Source organism: Neovison vison, chromosome 3 (assembly GCF_020171115.1).
Source record: "Neovison vison isolate M4711 chromosome 3, ASM_NN_V1, whole genome shotgun sequence".
In the NCBI taxonomy this organism is placed as follows: domain Eukaryota; kingdom Metazoa; phylum Chordata; class Mammalia; order Carnivora; family Mustelidae; genus Neogale; species Neogale vison.
The window spans coordinates 27,792,648-27,811,519 of NC_058093.1; the positions used below are offsets into that span (position 1 = coordinate 27,792,648).

The 18,872-nt window shown below is 38.7% G+C and overlaps 1 long non-coding RNA gene across 1 annotated transcript in view; it reads right to left on the reverse strand.

Annotated features, from left to right (window-relative positions):
* Positions 1-18,872, reverse strand: part of LOC122901734 — a 31,757-nt gene that overhangs the window by 9,410 nt on the left and 3,475 nt on the right. The window contains exons 2-3 of the long non-coding RNA XR_006383664.1: positions 5,994-6,132; positions 5,149-5,339 (exon numbers count right to left, since the gene is read on the reverse strand). This is a non-coding gene — a long non-coding RNA (uncharacterized LOC122901734). The remainder of the gene's footprint in view (positions 1-5,148; positions 5,340-5,993; positions 6,133-18,872) is intronic.

Below are 18,872 nucleotides of genomic sequence, written 5' to 3' on the forward strand. Positions count from 1 at the left end.
CACGCTACAACCATTGTGTTTATCTCACACAATATTGTTCTGAAGGCTACTGTCAACTTAATTCAAGTGTGAAGCACTAAGCTGGCACTCAACAGAAGTTGGGGAGCAGTTTAATTACAGGATATACTGTTTATTACTTTAAAATTGGAGCTGCTTCCTTTAGTAGCAATGTGGGGCTATCTGCCAACCCCTGTGTTGGATGCTACAAATACCAAGATGGTTATGAACAGTCCCAGCCTCAGACTCTAAAGAAATTCTTACTGGGTTTTCATTTCCCAGTTTATAGATCTTTCATCTAGACTATGCCTTTTAGATTATTCAAATGCCTATTATGATTCATTTTTGTTTCAGCCCTTACCTGTGACCTAGACCTCTTGAAAAAGTAGCAAAAACAATGGTGAGGACAAAGGGAAGGGTAGACTTAAGTTCTGCTCTTAATTCACTCTGTGACTATGGATTTTTCTCTTGACTTCTCCAATTTCAATGACTCTTTATGTAATATAAGGGGAATAGGGGTGCAAGGGACCCTAAGGATAAAGTCTTGGCTGGTTGAAAGACACAAATATTTATTAAGAGATGACTATTGCCAAGATGTCAGAGATGGAAAGGTAAATGAAATTTGATCCCTGACCTTGACGGGCTTACAGTCTAACAGTGCAACAATCTCTGAGCCTGTGGTTTCAGTCTTGTGCCTAGCACATGCCTTGAACTTGGTAAGTACTGGAAGAATAGATATTAATTTGGGCAGGGATTTAAGGCTAGTTCTTTCACCACACTTGCTATTTCCAAGTGGAACTGACTGCCTTTCTACCTTCTATTTCTAGAAGAGAAAGATATATTCCGAGATAGGTCCTGAATATTCCCATAAGAACTATAACCAGCTTTGTGATGTAGCAGAAAAAGCATTGAATTAAAGCTGGAACATCCAGTTCCACAACTTTGGGTAAGTTATGGCCCCCTTTTGTACTCTCCTGGTAATGAATGGTTTAAATTAGATGAATTCTGGGGTCCCTCCCACTCCAGCATTCTTTGAGCTGAAGATCATGGCCACATCACTTGGCCATTCTACCAGTGTCCTGGCTTTATCCTCAGGAACATGTGTCTAAACTGAGATTTTTAATCATCTCTTTTCCTGTCCTTTTCTCCCTTTGACTCCATCCCCAGTCTTTGCACTCCAGATCCACTTCCTTGGGCCTGCCTTATATATGTCTAATTCTCAGCTTCTCAGTTCCTCCTTCTCTTCCTATCAGCTCTCTTCTTAAAATCAGAATCTCTCTGTCCTTGAATTTTACCAATCCCAATCGGGTTGATGAGTACCACCTCCTCCTCTTAGCTTGAACCATATTTCGTTCCTGTTAATATATTTCCTTTAAAGCTGAATGGCACCCATTTTACAAACAATGTAAAAATGAGGATGCTAATCTTTATTTTTTACACTCAACTCCTTACAAATTATCCCTTTGTAATTCAGTCACTTCTATGCTACTCAAGGTTATATAATCTCATTCAGTGTGCTTGGCCTCATGCCCTCTACTCTGGTTAAAATGCTTCTGTAACTGGTGACTAGTATAGCACATAGGCATATATTAGGGAAAAAGAGATTTTACAAACACGTTATAGGAATCTACAGCTGCTTTGTCTGAGTAGCTGGCTATTCACTTGGCAACTTGCAAATTCGTTTGACATTGATAACTGGGAACTGGTCTAAAATTTACCTAGATACTTGCTAGTTTGGAACATTGTTTCACTCTTGAAAATTCTTCTCGGAGGCATTTAAATTTATGTGGGTCACTTAATAATCAAGTTGCTATATTTTGCTTACTTCAGCCATAACAAAATAAAACTATTAAAATCAACTTCCTTTCTTCCTTCCTTCCTCCCTCCCTTCCTCTCTCTCTCCCTTTCTTCTTTCCTCTCTTTCTCTTTCTTTCTTTTTCTCTTTCTTTCTTCTTTTTTACATTTCTTCAGGGAAAAAATTTACCTTTCTTAATCTACACCTTCTTTGTCAATAACTTGCATTTTCCTGGAGTAATGGTGGTTTTGATAACATGATTTTTTGTAATATCAGATTTCTTAAGAAGGCAATTAACACATTATAGCAGAAAAGACTGTCATTAAATCTTTCATTATTGTTTTGTTTTGCATTTTTCTCTTGCCATAATTTGGAAAGTGTAAGAGGAAGAACTCTCTGAGGGTAAGAGACAGTCAAGATGGCACTAGAAGATCTGGGAGTGGCACCTCAAGGAAAACAAGGATGCTAATGGATAGGAGGAAATTCCCCTCCAGTCTAATCAAGTACAGGATGTCATTGGACTGACACCAATGGCTGAAAAACTGTAAGTAGATAATCCCAAGGATTTAGGAATGAGATAGCATTTCTTTTCAGTTGATGGCTTAGTCACTGGATGAGATATAACTTTAAGGAGAAAAAGTAACAGTGATCAAAGTTCAGAAGTTTCCAAAGATGAATCCTGGGGCCAATTCTACTAAGATGTAGTACAATGGAGAGTAAATTTAACATTCTAAGACAAACAGGGAAAATTCCATCTCCTGGAGGAATTAAAACCGTACCATAGACCTTACTGCCAGAAGAGCCTCCATCTTGCCCCAACTGAGACACTTTCTGACCTGGAGTCTTTGTCTCATTTTATCTTTTGTTTCCATCTCCTCCTGCTACCCTCAGTCCCACAGACAAAAAATTTGTCCTCATATTTCCCTCTTAGTTGTGAGTTGTGTTATCATTCCTCTCAGAGTCTCCAGTCCCTCATCCTACACCTCCACTGCTAGCAGTACCTTTTGCTCAGTCCAGCAAACCAAGAGTCAGCATTTAGACAGTATTAGTCAGTGGCAAGACCTGAGGGAGATGAGGTGAGCATGTGGCCCAGGGAAGGCTCTGGGAAGGAAGTGAGGATAATATTTTGATGGATGTCTGAGATTTAAAGGACAAAGAAAGAGAGGGGAGGGCATGTCTCCCAAATCAAGTGGAGACTGCATTTGTGAACGCAAGAAACATGACTGGGATGCCATGAAACTGCATAGTGAGCCTTGGGATTTCTAGTAAATTGGTTTTTAACTGAAAATAAAAGTGAGAGGAGTAGAGTCTGGAGGCAGATGAAATTCAAGAGGCAGTCATGTGCCACAGAAAGCAGTTCAGAGTTTATCAACATATGAGTAAAACAGATCTTTGAACAGAGAATGCTAAGGTCAGACTCATTCAGAACTCTGGGTTGCTCTTGTGTCACACTCCATCCTCTGCAGTCAACTCTATCCACCTATCTCTGCACACCTCCCTATGATGTCCACCATCACCCCACACTTGACACCTCCTCCCTACCCCACCACTTCTGCCATCTCCTTCACCACCACCCCCATCATAAACTCCTCTATCACTATCTCCCTCAGCACATTTCCCTTACATCTTTTTCACCCCTCTTCCCCACACCCCCTTCCTTAACCACCCAGCTCCATTACCTGCTCTTCCAGCCTTCTACCACTTGTATTACCAGGGGAGATTTACACTTCCAGTGGTTACCAATGGACCATACTACCATTTATTCATGGACCATATGCTACTGCCCCCTCCATCACCAGCACTACCATAAGGAGTATGCTGAGTTATTGTATTTGTTCCCTGATGAATAATTTTATCGGGGGTAAAAGGGAGGATCAAAGAGGCAACTTGTGTTTCTTCTCTGCACATCTCATCCACTTTTCCACTGCTCTGCAGCAGAGTTGACTACAAAAACATAACTTATTATTGTTCTTCTGTTTGCTATTCAATTGAACTCATGGAGAGTTTAAGCAGCACAGGTGTCCAAAGTGTTCTATGAATGGGACGTACCCCTCCAACTCCTTTGAGGCAGATGTTCTGGTCTGTTAGTTCCCAAATAAGGCCTCTAGCACCAGTGCCTGCTATCTGGCTTTTGTGAGATAAAATTCTCCCATGGTGAGTTATATGGCTGAGAAATTAAAGGGCTGAGGATAGGACTAGGAGTCAAGGATCTTCAACTTAAGACAATCTTGCCAGTTCCTGAGCGGGTGACCATGGTCCTTATTTCTTCTCCCTGAGCTTCAGTTTTCCAACTGTGAAATTGAAATATTGGAGCCATTGATCCTAGGAACTCCTTACCTTTATTACTTGGGGGGCAGGTGGGCTTGACTCTTCTTTAAGAGTCTTGACTCTTTCTTAAGCTCATCAGGAGACCAAGAAGCTTGTGGCCTACCCAGAAAAGGACTCACCCCTGTTCTTGAGAAATCAACGTACCTTTCTTAGGACCTGGAGGTCTTTAGACCAGGGTAAGTTGATATTCCCAATAGCTATCAGCTGTCAACACTATTGTATATTTTTTGAGCATTTATCATTGACTTGTTGTGCATATGCCAGCCATACACCATGCTTAGTATTTTTCAAGCCTCTTGTCATTTTATCCTTCTAGCAATCTCATAAGATATATACTACTGAGTTACCCATTTTACAGAAGAGGAAACTGAAGTTTGGAGGAACAAGTCATTTGAGAATCATTATGGGACAGGGAAATAGCAGAGCAAGTCAGGACCACTGTGGCTACCTCATTTTTAGGCTCTGTGTAAAACATGCAAAATGGAAATGTGGGATCTCTTGTTCAAAAAAACAAACAAAAAAAAAACACGGGAAAATTTTTCATTAAGGTAGTAAAATATAAAGCTATTTCCATTTTTTCATAGTCTTTTAACTTGTCATGGTGTTTTTTTTTAATTTGCTATTTAATGTTGTAAGTAAAGAAAAATTAAAATCATGTATTATTAGCATATATTTTGCTGTTCACCCTCATATTGTGCAATAACATCTTTAAATACAAATGTAGGGACATTTCACTCTCATGAGAAATCACTGAAATTACACAATGTAGCTCCATGCTATATGCACACATTTCATTCTTACCAGAACCATGTAAAAACTGCACGAAACTAGTTCAAATAGTTTTACTTCACTTCTTAATACAGAAACACTCTATTTTGAGTTGCTGGTGAGTACAGAAGGCTGACAAGGAAAGGAATAGTGAGTTGCCCAAACTTTCCTTTTCTTTCTGTCAATCTTGTCTGTGTAAGTGGTTGATTAACAGGGAAGTAACATGAGTAATAAAGGACATGATAAGATTCCTTACTTACTGTTGTTTCTTAGAATGCCATTGCCAGAGCGCCTGGGTGGCTCAGTGGGTTAAGCCTCTGCCTTCAGCTCAGGTCACGTTCTCAGGGTCCTGGGATCGAGCCCTGCATCATACTTTCTACTCGTCAGGGAACCAGCTTTCTCCCTTCTCTCTCTGCCTGCTGCTCCACTTACTTGTGATCTCTCTCTCCCTCTGTCAAATACATAAATAATATCTTAAAAAAAAAAAAAAACAAGAGGATGACATTGCTTTCAAAGCAAGGTGCGTGCAAATCATTCAAATGGAAAATGTGGCCTCTCTCTGGGCTGCTGGAGGCCCATTCACTCTGTCATAGATCCCACCTGCTCACCCGATACTTACTTTGAGTCTCACAGAACCCCAGGCCATTGTGGTTCCACCAGAATCCTGTGATCACTGGATTTCATGAACATTATATGCAAATAGAGTGCAAGAAATTGCAGTGAACTTTTTTTCTTTGGCTCTCTCATACTCTGTGGTCCCACTGAAATTCACTTACAAAACACAAGTTCAGAGATACAATTACTAAGGTTTTTGCCATGGCAATGGCAGTGCAGTAAACCAAGCATAGGACCCTTGTCAGGATAAGGCTCTGAGGAACAGCACTAGCTGAATGCCCTTAAAGCCAGCTTTGACCAGGATTTGCACTTGAATTCACTTGAGCACAAATCTCACTCTGTTCTACTGTGATATATAGACTCCAGCTGAATCCAAGGAATTATAACTGTGGACCCTTCAGACTTTATCCTTCCTATGTGGTCAGTAATTTTAAAATATGCCCATAAATTATTTACTTCTCTTAAGTGTGGACTGTACTTAGTGACTTACCTGTAACAAATATGATGGGGCAAAATGATGGAATATGACTTCCAAGAGTAGATGAAAGACACTGCACCTCCAGTCTTCCTTTCTCTCTTAGGTCACTTGCTCTGGGGGAGCTCAGCTGCCATAACATGAAGATATAGCCCTGTAGAGAACCCCACATACACAGCAACTGAAGCCACTTGCTAATGGCCAGTGAGGAACTGAAGCTTCTTGCCAATAGCCCTGTGACTATGCCATCTTATTATTTTTTTATTAATTTCTTTTCAGTGTAACAGAATTCATTGTTTGTGCACCACACCCAGTCCTCCATGCCATATGTGCCCTCCATAATACTGCCCACCTGGCTCCCCCAACCTCCCACCCCCCCGCCCCTTCAAAACCCTCAGGATGTTTTTCAGAGTCCATAGTCTCTCATGGTTCATCTCCCCTTCCAATTTCCCTGAACTCCCTTCTCCTCTCCATCTCCCTATGTCCTCCATGTTATTTGTTATGCTCCATAAAAAAGTGAAACCATATGATAATTGACTCTCTCTGCTTGACTTATTTCACTCAGCATAATATCTTCCAGTCCTGTCCACATTGATACAAAAGTTGGGTATTCATCCTTTCTGATGGAGGCATAATACTCCATAGTGTATATGGACCACATCTTCCTTATCCATTCATCCATTGAAGGGCATCTTGGTTCTTTCCACAGTTTGATGACCATGACCATTGCTGCTATAAACATTGGGGCCATCTTAAAGGCAGATCCTTTAGGCCTGGTCAAGACCTTCATGTGATTGCAATCTTGGCTAACATTTGAACTACAATTTCATGGGAGCTCCAAAGCCAAAGACACCCAGCTAAGAGTCTATTGAATTCCCAACCCAAAGAAGCTTTGAGATAATAAATGTTCTGTTTTTAAGCCTCTGTGTTTTGGGATAATTGGCTATACAGCAATGGATAACTAATATGCCACTGTTTCCAAGTATACCCTTAGTACAACGCAAACTATTTCCAGGAGGTTTTCTGGACATATTAGAAGTCCTAGGAGATCTGAAAATGGACAAAAGACTAATAATAGGATATATACTGGGGAGAAGAAGCAGAAGATACTCAGATTTATAGGTGTCATTTCTTGTAGGCACCATTTAAGAGGACCAGGGCTTATTCCCTGCTCCTGATCATTGGAGGATGGTGACTAGATACCTATTCCACCCCCATACACTCACCAGAGGGAGAAGAATTACTAATCTGATTAAGATATAGGTGCCCTAGACCATATTCCTTACGTCTTCCTCAAGCTTCACTGCCATCTGGAGGACCAAGTTGGGGCACATTTTACTTACACATTTCCTCAACAGACTCCATCAGTGTTAAGCTTCAGCAGCTCAGACCCTTTTTTGCATCCCTGCCTCACTCCACTAACCTCCTCACACTAGCACCCCTATAATCATCCCTAGGGAGACCGGATGGTGGCAGTGGGCCAAAACCAAGGCAGTTGGTCAGTCTGACATTTGGAGAGGACATCCTTTACAAGTGGGTGAGGTTACTGTCTCCTTAAAAGGAAGGAAGTCCAGACTTCTCTCTACTTCTCTTCTCTCACACAACAGCCTGACTGACCACAGGCCAAATGGCCTCAGCTAGTTCAGACCATAAGGAAAAAACGTGGTATTTCTCATTGTTCACAACACTATTTTTCTCTTGTCACTTTTTAATATGCTTCAAGTTGGACTTTCCTTAATGAGTGAATGCTAAGACTTCATCCTGAGATTGGAGGTTAGTTAGGAGCGAGAGAAGCAGACACTTATCTAGGATGGGACCAGCAACATACAAGTACCTAAAATAGGATGAAAAATCATCATTGCATGAAGTCTAATATTAAAAAGCACAGAACCACATGAAAGTCTGCATCACTGTATTTAGCAATTGGTCTAAGTTGTTAGTCTAGAGGGGGCTGGTGCCCCTAGGCAAGGAGAGGCAGATGGTATCACGGTTGAGGATAGAATTAGATCACAGAGAAGAAGATTTATTTAGGGTACAGCTGGAATTGACAGGGTAGGCTGTGGGGGCTGGCTTTAGCAGCTATGGGACCCAGTTATTTTTCAGTAGCTACTGTATCTGTTGGTTTTAGCAGTAATGACAGTGACCACCATGTTTAACAAAAAGAGGGATTCAACTGGGAAAAGGCAACCAGGACAGCATGTATCTGATATTGATGAGGATGCTTATTTCTATTCAGAGGTCAGAGGAGGGAGTTTTTTGTCTCCTCCAGAGTCTTGAAGAAGCTTCACTTCTCTGTAAATTCTGATTGTATCCAGACAGGACATGACCGTTCCAAAAACTGCTCATTGCAAGCATTATTATTGTCTTTGAGGCTTGGGTCATCCTGGGCCTGTCTTGAGAGTATAACGTTTTTGATGGTTAGGCAATGGCAAGTATTTTGTTCTCTGTCCTGCTTAGTGGCAAAAACTAAAGAAGTGTCAGGCTTCTCAAGGTATAGAGGGGAACCTTTTACACTTTGCTCATCTCAGTCCAGAGAGATAGAACCTTCTCCCCACACAACAAAAAGGGAAATTCTGACTCTCTCCAACAATTTCAGTAGGTAAGACTAACCTGAGTATCTGGGGGAGCCTAAAATTGTGGGGATTCTATTTTTTGATGGTTAGTGCTAAAGATTTGAAGATCACAGTCATGGCACAGGCTCTTGCCTCTTTTATTCCCTTCCCTAAGGGATCAGATGGAGCGGGCTTACTATATTCAATAACGTACTTGAACTTCGTGTAGGAACTCCCCATGACAGTGCCTCCCTGCAGTGAGGACCATGCTATTCTCTACTTTTTTCTGCCTCTAGCTGACCCTGCTGTGTAGATTAGATATCTTTATTTAGCAGGAAAGAAACAGAAGCCCACTCTGGACACATGCTTTGCCTCCTCCATCCCAGCCATTTCCATAGATGGATGGAATTATATTTGGGGCTGTTATTATATATATTACATATAATATGTATAATAACATATATAATATGCACATATAATATCTATAATAACACCCCCAAATATAATTCCTCAACATTCAACATATATATTTATATATATATATACATATATAATTACAAACATAAATATTCATGTACATATATATAATTTTTTTCTGACTCATTTGAAAGTCAGTTGCAGACATGCTACTTTATCCATAAACACGATGATGCCACAGCATGTCCTTCCTGAAAATGATGATATTCTCTTATATAAACACAAAACAATGTTCAAAACCAGGAAATTAATATTGATGCAGTGTAGATATGATCTAGTCTACAAGCTTTATTTATATTTTGCCAAATGTTCCAATGATGTTTTTTATCACAGAAGAAAATTCTGGGTCATTCTTGGCTTTTGATTGTTGTGTTCCCTGAAGCTGCTTTAATTTACAAGTCCCTCGGTCTTTGCCGTTCATGAAATAGACAATTGACAAGAATGCAAGCCCTGGTTATTTGGTAAAAGGTCCCTCAAGTTGGGTTTGCTCAACGTTTCTTCTCAATTAGATTTAGGTTTCATGACTTTGGTAAGAATGCCACAGATATGATATTGTATTCTTCTCAGTGCATTTAATGAGGAGGTGCCGGGCATCTATGTGTCTCATGTCTGGACGTGGTAATCTTTTTTTTTTTTTTTGGTAATCTTTTTTTAAAAAGATTTCATTTATTTATTTAAGAGAGAAAGAGCATGCACACGAACTGGGGGAGGGGCAGAAGAAGAGGGAGAAGCAGACTCCCCACTAAGCCCGACACAGGGCTGGATCCCAGGACCTTGAGATCAGGACTGGAGCAGAAGGGCAGACACTTAACCAACTGAGCCACCCAGATGCCCCTGGACATGGTAATCTTGATCATTTGGTTAAGATGTTGTTTGCCCAGTTTCTTCACTAAAAAGTCACTATTTTTCTGTTTGTAATCAAAAAGTACCTTGGAGGGGGGGAGATACCTTGAAATTATAGAAATATCCTGATACTTCTCAAATTTTCACATGTTAGTTTTAGCATCCGCTGGAGATTTTGTTTAAATCAATTATTATGATGATAGTTACTGAAGAGTAATGTTCTAATTTCATCATTCTTTCTGTAATTATTGGTTGGGTTTCTACTATGAAAAAAACATTCCCTTCTCATCATTTCATTTGTTATTAAGTCATTCATCCATTTATGTCAGTATAGGCTAATGGATTTTATTCCCTTCAGTGGATTGTATTCTCTTATTCTGATTATTTGAACGCTCAGATTTTCCGAGATTTTGCCAGTCCGAGCTCTTTCAGACTGGCTCCTCTGTCCATCTGACATACCTGCATCACTGTTTGTGCACTTTCTTACTTTTTGGCACAAAAGGATGTGCTCATCGTGTTTTGTATTTTTCTCTGCTCCAGCTCCAGAATCAGCCATTTCTCAGAAGAGTCTTTACCCTTTTTAGTGGCAAATGGCATTTAGATCCATGCTATGGACATGATTGTTTCTAGGTTCTATCAGCAAATATACAAAACAGATGTATGTATGCACCTACACTCAGATGTACAAGTTCATGTGTCTGCAGATATAATATCTCCATCTATATCTATAAACTAGAAAAAACTACGAGTTTCTGTGGATACCTTCATTCCAACTCAGTGGCACAGGATTCATTCCATTCTCCCCTCTATCCATAGTTGGAGCTTCCTTACCTAACAGTGAGAAATAGGGCACCCATTTTCTACAATATATGCACTTATTTGCTCAAAACATAAAAAGTATTTTCAAAATTGCTAACCCATGCTTCTTTGAATAAAAGAAGCCTACTAACTAAAGCTCAATATTTGTTTAAAAATTGTTTTTTTTTCCCTCGAGCATTAGGGTATATAGTTTAAATATTATGTTCAGAAGTTATACAGGTTAGATTTTCTTTCTCACTTTAGAATGGTTGTATTATTTATTTGATTTTTTGCTTGGTTCACTTGCTTTTGTTTGAATTATATTTTTGGATTTTTTTTCTCATCCCCATGCTAACATTCTTTTTTAAAACTATGTGAAATGTTAACATGATTCCCCAAGTCTGAAGTGAATAATAGGTATGTGTCAAAAGATGGGATTCTCCCAATTCCATCTATTCTTTCAACCTCCTTTTCATTAACCCTTTATAAGCAACAGTGGTGGACAGAATTCTAAAATGAACATCAGTGACTTTGGCCATAATAAATACCTACCCCTTCAAGTGTACATGGAACATGTACATATGATGAGTTATCCCTCTCATGATTATGCTATAAGGTAAAAGGCAGATTTGTCTAATCACATGAGTTCTCTGAAGGGAGAGTTTTCCAGACCGGTATCAGAATTCAGAGCAATTCAAAAGATCTGACACAACATTGTTGTCTTAAAGATAGGGAGGATCATGTGGCAAGGAGTACAGGCAGAGCCAAGAAGCTGAGCAGTCTCTGGCTGAAAGCCATCAAGGACACATGTACCCTGGGGTCCTACAACGGCAAGGAACTGAATTCTGCCCGCATCCTGCATGCACTTGAAAGTGGGTTCTTTGCCAGAGTCTCCAGATAAGAACTCTTGACTGGCTGACACCTTGATTTGCATGAGACGCTCAGCAAAACCCCAGTCAGGCCCAGCCAGGCTTCTGACCTACAGAACAATGAGTTAATAGATGGGTTTTGTTTTTAGCTACTGCTGTAACAGACAGTAACACAGCAACTCGTCTCATTAGTTTCTAGTTTATCCTTATGGTGGTATTATTATTATTATTATTATTATGAGTAGATACATGTTTATTGGCTTCTTTATCCTTCTCTCTTAAATAAAAGGTAGCATACTATTTATACTCTTTTGTAGTTTGCTTTTTCTCACTTAATATATCCTGAAAATCATTCAGCCTTAGTTCAGAGAATTCTTTCTTCCTTGTTTTTTCCTGCAACAGAGTACCCTATTGTGTGGTTGTAACATAGGTTATGAAACAACTTTTCTATGTCTGTGTATATAAGCCATTTCCCATAGTTTGTAACTGTAAATACTGCTGCATTGTATAATCCTTCAAATCCTCAAGGAAGTTTCTAGAAATGATTCTTCCAGGCTAAAAGGTACATATGTACTTGATTTTATTCAACATTGCCAAATTTCTCTCGTAAGTCTTGTACCATGTGACATTCCTACCAATGATGGAGTTATGTCCATGAATGTGTTTTATATAGTTTATTTTTTCCCCTGGGTATTTTTGGGAGAATAATGGGAACATTAAATGTATGTAGGCAGCCATTACATAAGTTCCCAGCTAGTAAATATTTCAGAGAGTTTTTTTTTCCTTTTTTATAAATGTTGGCAAATAAATTTCAAGAAAAATTATTTCATATTCTCCCAACAGTGTATGTGAGCACCCGTCTAACTATACTCTGCCAGTGGAAGGATCCGATTTTAATCTTTTAAAAAAGTATTATTGGGCATACACTGAATAAACATTTTGGCTAAATAAGAAATGGGAGAATGTCAAAATCATATTTGTCTGAAACAAAAGGTGAAGAAAAATACTATCATTATCGTACAATAAAACACAGGGATACAAAAAACATTCTGAAATTTTGCTTAAAATTTTAATTATAATATAATTTTTATTATGAAATATTTGTTAGTTTTTAAACTTTTAATTATAATGCAAAGATAGTATTTTCTCAGGATAGTCAGGTGTTATCTTGCTCATACATTCATTGCTAAACACTGAGTGAGATATTAAAAAGGAACTCTTTCATTTGTGATTGTGGTGAAGTAAGGTATTTGGGAGTACTGAGTTTTTCTCTAAGATTTTCTTTCTTCACATGCGATATTCTTCTTCTCTTTTTAAAAATATTTACCCATTCACTTTAGAGAGAGAGATAAAAGGGCAGGACCTGAACTAAAACCAAGAGTCCGACACTCAACCAATTGAGCCACTCAGGCACCCTGATATTCTTTATTATGTCAATATAGAATGTATCAAGGATGTTGATCTTTTTTCCTTAATAAATTTTGAGATGACAAGGTAAATATTCTGTTTTTAGATTTAGAAAGTTAGTAAATTTTGTATTTTCTTGAGCGATTCATGACTTGAATCTAATGTAATAACTAAAAATTAAATCTAGTGCTTAAAGGCTATTTTGTATTTTGCTTCTTGTCATTTTTATTTTATAAATGCCAGTATGCCAAAAAATTCACAGAGATCAAAATTATTGTCTATTATATGCCTATCCAGGAAAATAACTATTATTTAGACTCATTATTATTGAAATGTTTATAAGCATATTACTTCCAAAAGCATGCTCTTTCTAAATTTATTGAGCTAATATATTCTTTTAATGTTAGTAGTCTTTTAATATTAGTATTAACTAGAAATGCTTTTTTTTAATATTAGTATTAACTAGAAATGCATTTTCCCATTTATTTTGCTAATTGGAAATTCTTATCAATTGTTTTATGCTCATGAAATTAACAGCTTTCATACTTGTTATAATTATTTCATCATTGTACTCTTTCAATAAGTTGTATATATGTCTACTTCAAATAATGAAGAATTTCAACACCTAGCACCCAGGGAACTCATCATTGAAAGTTACAAACAAGATGGGATAGGGAGGGAGACAAACCATAAGTGACTCTTAATCTCACGAAACAAACTGTGGGTTGCTGGGGGGAGGGGGGTTGGGAGAAGGGGGGTAGGGTTATGGACATTGGGGAGGGTATGTGCTTTTGGGTAAATTGGAAGGGGAGATGAACCATGAGAGACTATGGACTCTGAAAAACAATCTGAGGGGTTTGAAGTGGCGGGGGGGTGGGAGGTTGGGGTACCAGGTGGTGGGTATTATAGAGGGCACAGCTTGCATGGAGCACTGGGTGTGGTGAAAAAATAATGAATACTGTTTTTCTGAAAATAAATAAATTGGGAAAAAAAAAGTTACACATAGAATACTTATATGATTTTTCACATAGGATGTGTCGTTCATATTACTAGTGTTGTTACGCCAACTACTTCTGAAATGAACCTATGAGAGCACATGATTTTAATTACACAATGGTTGAGAGATGGCAGAATACATATTGAAGAAGAAAGAAGCTGAAACTGAAGGGCTGATGTTGTTAAGCATACCAAGGCTGGAGCCAAATCCCCAGATATGTTATTTCAATTTAACTCTTATTTCTTGAGTACTGCTGAGGTTGGACTCTCCCATGTTTAATAATACTTTGAATTTCTATTTCTCTGAATTATATATTCATATCTGTTCTTCAAATTTGGGCTTGTAACCTTTTCCACTGTAGTCAGTAATATTAGTCTTTTATATTTTGTGGAAGTCTTTATGGTGTCATTGATTATAATGACTGTGGAGGTGGCAAAATAGATGTTATTATCCCTATTGATAGCCATGGGAATTGAGAATCAGAGATCTGAAGTAGCTTGCATAAAATTTTCACAGTATGAATATACAATGTGTATGAGGCAAATCCTGTTATGTATTTAGAATGTTCTAAGTCTTTCTCTGCCACCACCTTATCTGTAACCTGAACTTAATCTCCTTCTAGAAGAACACAAAGTATATGCAAATCCATCCTTCACTCTTTCATCGTTCAATGGCTCCTTACTGAGGTATATCATCAGCTAAGTTTAGATTACTGTCTTGCATATATTTGTAAAAGATGACCTAGTTGCTGTCTGATCTCTTAGAGAAATTAAGGAGAAAAAAAAAAAAGATCTCTAGCAAATCCTTCCTAAATATAGAAAATTTCATGAGAAGGGGTGTTACGTGGGTTCAGATGCCTTATCAACATGGTCAATATTTTAAAGAACTCCGCTTTCATTTCTATTTGTTGAAAGATACATTTGTCTTTACTGAGAATGTTCTGTGTACAAATGGAAACCTTCCTGGCAGAGGAGTTCACAGCAAAACTTTAGCCTTTGTGGTGTTCTGGAATCCAGGCCCATAGGGCAAGCAGAGTTATCAAGGGGCCCAGTTCCCTGGCTTCTTTTCTCTAGAACAACAGATAAATCATTCCAAAGACAAGACAGAGCAAGACAAGACAAGATGAGACATATGAGATGAGACAGTAAAGGAAGAGTTAGTATAAGAAGTATAAGATTATGCTGAGTGAAATAAGTCAAGCAGAGAGAGTCAATTATCATATGGTTTCACTTATTTGTAGTGCATATCAAATAGCATGGAGGATATGGGGAGATAGAGAGGAGAAGGGAGTTGGGGGAAATTGGAAGGGGAGGTGAATCATGAGAGACTATGGACTCTGAAAAACAATCTGAGGGTTTTGAAGGGGCGGGGTGTGGGAGTTTGGAGTACCAGGTGGTGGGTATTATAGAGGGCACAGATTGCATGGAGCACTGGGTGTGGTACAAAAATAATGAATACTGTTATGCTGAAAATAAATTAAAAAAAAAAAAAAGAAAAAAAAGAAGTATAAGAAGTTGAGTGGAGGGAAAAAAAAGAAAGGGTGCAGGACCAGGAAAGCAAAGCCCGAGTAGAGATGAGGACAGTATTTCTCATGACATGGAAATCGAGAGGGTCTCTAGTTTGCAGTTAGACTAATTTAATCCTAATTATTCAAACTAGCAGCATTCTTTCCCTTCCAAGATTCTCAAGAAGTGTGTATGTTGTTTTTCTTGCCCTTTTTGATGTATTAACCTTATTTATCACAATTTCAGTTTTTGTGAAAACACTCAGACACTTTTAGTATGTTTACTTTTTATCCAGGAACTTGTCCTTATAAGGATTGCTACTGCTTTCCAGGAACAAGAGGGTAAACAACATGACTTTGCAGTATCATTCCAGGCTTCAAATTAGGATTTCCTCCCCAGGTGACATATCTCTAGAAATTTTACTCATTCAAGTCCTCTGGCCCACAGTTATTGTGCACTTGAGAGACTAGGGACAGTGTAGGATGAAGGCATGTGCTCAGGAGAACGAATGTGAATGTCACACTAGCCTGGCTCACATTCAAGACGCACACAAGAGTATTTGGAAACTAGGGTAAGCATCTGTCTTTCTTTCTGTGGTATGAACTCTATAGACAGAACTAATTGAGTCTGGTGAAGAGGGATGTGATGGGAAAAGCAATTTTGCTAATGGATTAAACACTAGAAAGATCTGGATCAAAGGATTCCACGTCATTAAACTCTCCAGGGAAGAATACTGTAGCTTCCTGAGGCAGGTGCCCAGGCTAATTTCCCAAAGATTTGCATTTTGGGGCAGATCTACAAAAATGGTTTGAGGCTGAAATTATCCTTGGATCATTCACAGGAAAGAATAAAACGTTTGTTGGTGAATCGAAAACTTGAACGTGATGAATACAGCTGTGTGAAATTTCATGTGCTTTGGTTTTCTGCAAGCCCAGTGTAAATAAATGTCTGTTTGAACACCAGCAATTAGTGACAAGCAGTGGAAGGGCCATGTATATAAGGGGAGGATTTCTGACTACACACGTGCACGCACACACGCAGACACACAGACGGTTTGCCAAGGTCCCAGCACTATGTTGCATATAGATATATAATAAAAACAGTAGAGTAGTTTTTTCAGAAAATACTCTCAATTCTTTGTGGGCCAAGACTAAAACAAGTTTCTTTGTCTTCCATGGTTAGTCATGTGCTTATATGGGACATAAAAGAATTGTAATATCTCTCTCCAGTCAAGTTTCTAAAAATACCTCTAGAAGAGGAATTCAAATTTAGGAAACGTATGGTCTTTTCTGGAGGAAAAATAGGGCAATACGATGAGCGACTGGAGATGAACCTAGTTTCATGATTGTTGTATCATGGCAGGATGAATTAGAAGCACCTCCCTGCTGCATCCCAGCTGGGAACCACTGATGGGAATAATCCCCTGGGAAACAGCACTTACCCCCCAGATGCAGACCAAAGCAACTCCTTAGGACCGCCGCGGCTCATTTATGATAATGGCAGCCCAAATAGGGTTACTAGGTTTGGTAAATATAGATATAGGACACCTAGATAAATTTAAATTTCAGGTAAACTGTGAATAATGTCTTAGTATAAATATGTGTATCTCATGTAAACATTGAGGTTCTCCCTGGCTCATTCCACAAAATATTTGTGGAACCTGGTTATGCTAAAAAATTAATCATTGTTTATCTGAAATTCAAATTTAACTGGATGTGCTATATTTTTTCTGACAATCCTAAATCAATATCTCTCTTCTGACCTTCCCTCCAAAAGAAAAAAAAATTCTCCTTCATTAAGAGGAACACAGTGACTCTGTGGGAAAGTCCAGATATTGATGATGGAAAGTATGTTATTTTATAGAAATTAAGACTGTAAACTCAATTTAAGAAAATACATGTCTTTGTAAAAAAAAAGTAACAATAAAAATAAAAAATAAAATTGTATTTTTAAAAGAAATCTGCATTTTGACAATTCGAACTGTATATACATATATAAAGAAGATCTTAATAATCTAATACTGTTCTTCAATATACTCTCCCCACAGTGGCCAATATTCACTGTTGTATATTTGCACACATCTTTATTATGCTCATACATTTATGTACTTACATGTAATTCTCTTTGAATGGGATTACATTATCCTGAACTAGATATGCATACATTAAGGATGTCTAGATAAAGGAAATGGAACATTACAGCTCACCCTCTGGACAATGGTAGATTAGCATATTCCATCATTTTCAGTTTTGACTGCAGTCACGTGTTTGCTAGGACTGCTATTTCTCTCAGTACCCTTCCCTCTAGCAAGGTTGAGCTGCCTCTGACCTTTCCCACCTTTCTTCTCTGATGGTTTAGTTCCCAAAACAAGGCTCATGGAAACTTCTTCAGCCCATCCTCAAGAACCTCCTCATAAGCCCTCCCTATGAGGTCCTCCTGGGGCTTGAAGGTTACAAAGAATGGGCATTACCTCACTTTGACTCCATAGGTGATGAGAAGAGAGAGAACGTGAAAGTGAATGAGAAGATGGATTGATCCAAAAGCTTGGACCACAGGATGAGGCTGTCTGCAGTCAGTTCCCACCTAACTGAAACCAATACTTTCTCAACTCAGACTATTGGTGCTAGAAAGGAATTTTGGGAGTACTTTTTCAAAAGAATATCTGTTCAGTTATTTCTTTTGAAGGTACTAGGTTGACACTTGGGTAAAAAAGACCTCTGTTGGTGCAGCCTCTTTGGAGAACAGTGTGGAGATTTCTCAAGAAATTAAAAATAAAACTTCCCTATGACCCTGCAATTGCACTCCTGGGTATTTACCCCAAAGATACAGATGTCGTGAAAAGAAGGGCCATCTGTACCCCAATGTTTATAGCAGCAATGGCCACTGTCGCCAAACTATGGAAAGAACCAAGATGCCCTTCAACGGACGAATGGATAAGGAAGATGTGGTCCATATACACTATGGAGTATTATGCCTCCATCAGAAAGGATGAATACCCAACTTTTGTAGCAACATGGACGGGACTGGAAGAGATTATGCTGAGTGAAATAAGTCAAGCAGAGAGAGTCAATTACCATATGGTTTCGCTTTTTTGTGGAGCATAACAAATATCATGGAGGACAAGGGGTGTTAGAGAGGAAAAGGGAGTTGGGGTAAATTGGAAGGGGAGGTGAATCATGAGAGACTATGGACTCTGAAAAACAATCTGAGGGGTCGGAAGGGGCGGAGGGGGTGGGAGTTTGGGGTACCAGGTGGTGGGTATTATAGAGGGCACGGATTGCATGGAGCACTGGGTATGGTGAAAAAATAATGAATCTGTTTTTTCTGAAAATAAATATATTAATTAAAAAAAATAAATGTTAGCATCCTGGGTAGGAGGAGGAAGGAGGTCAGGATGCATCCAGTGCAACACACACACACACACACACACACACACACACAAACAC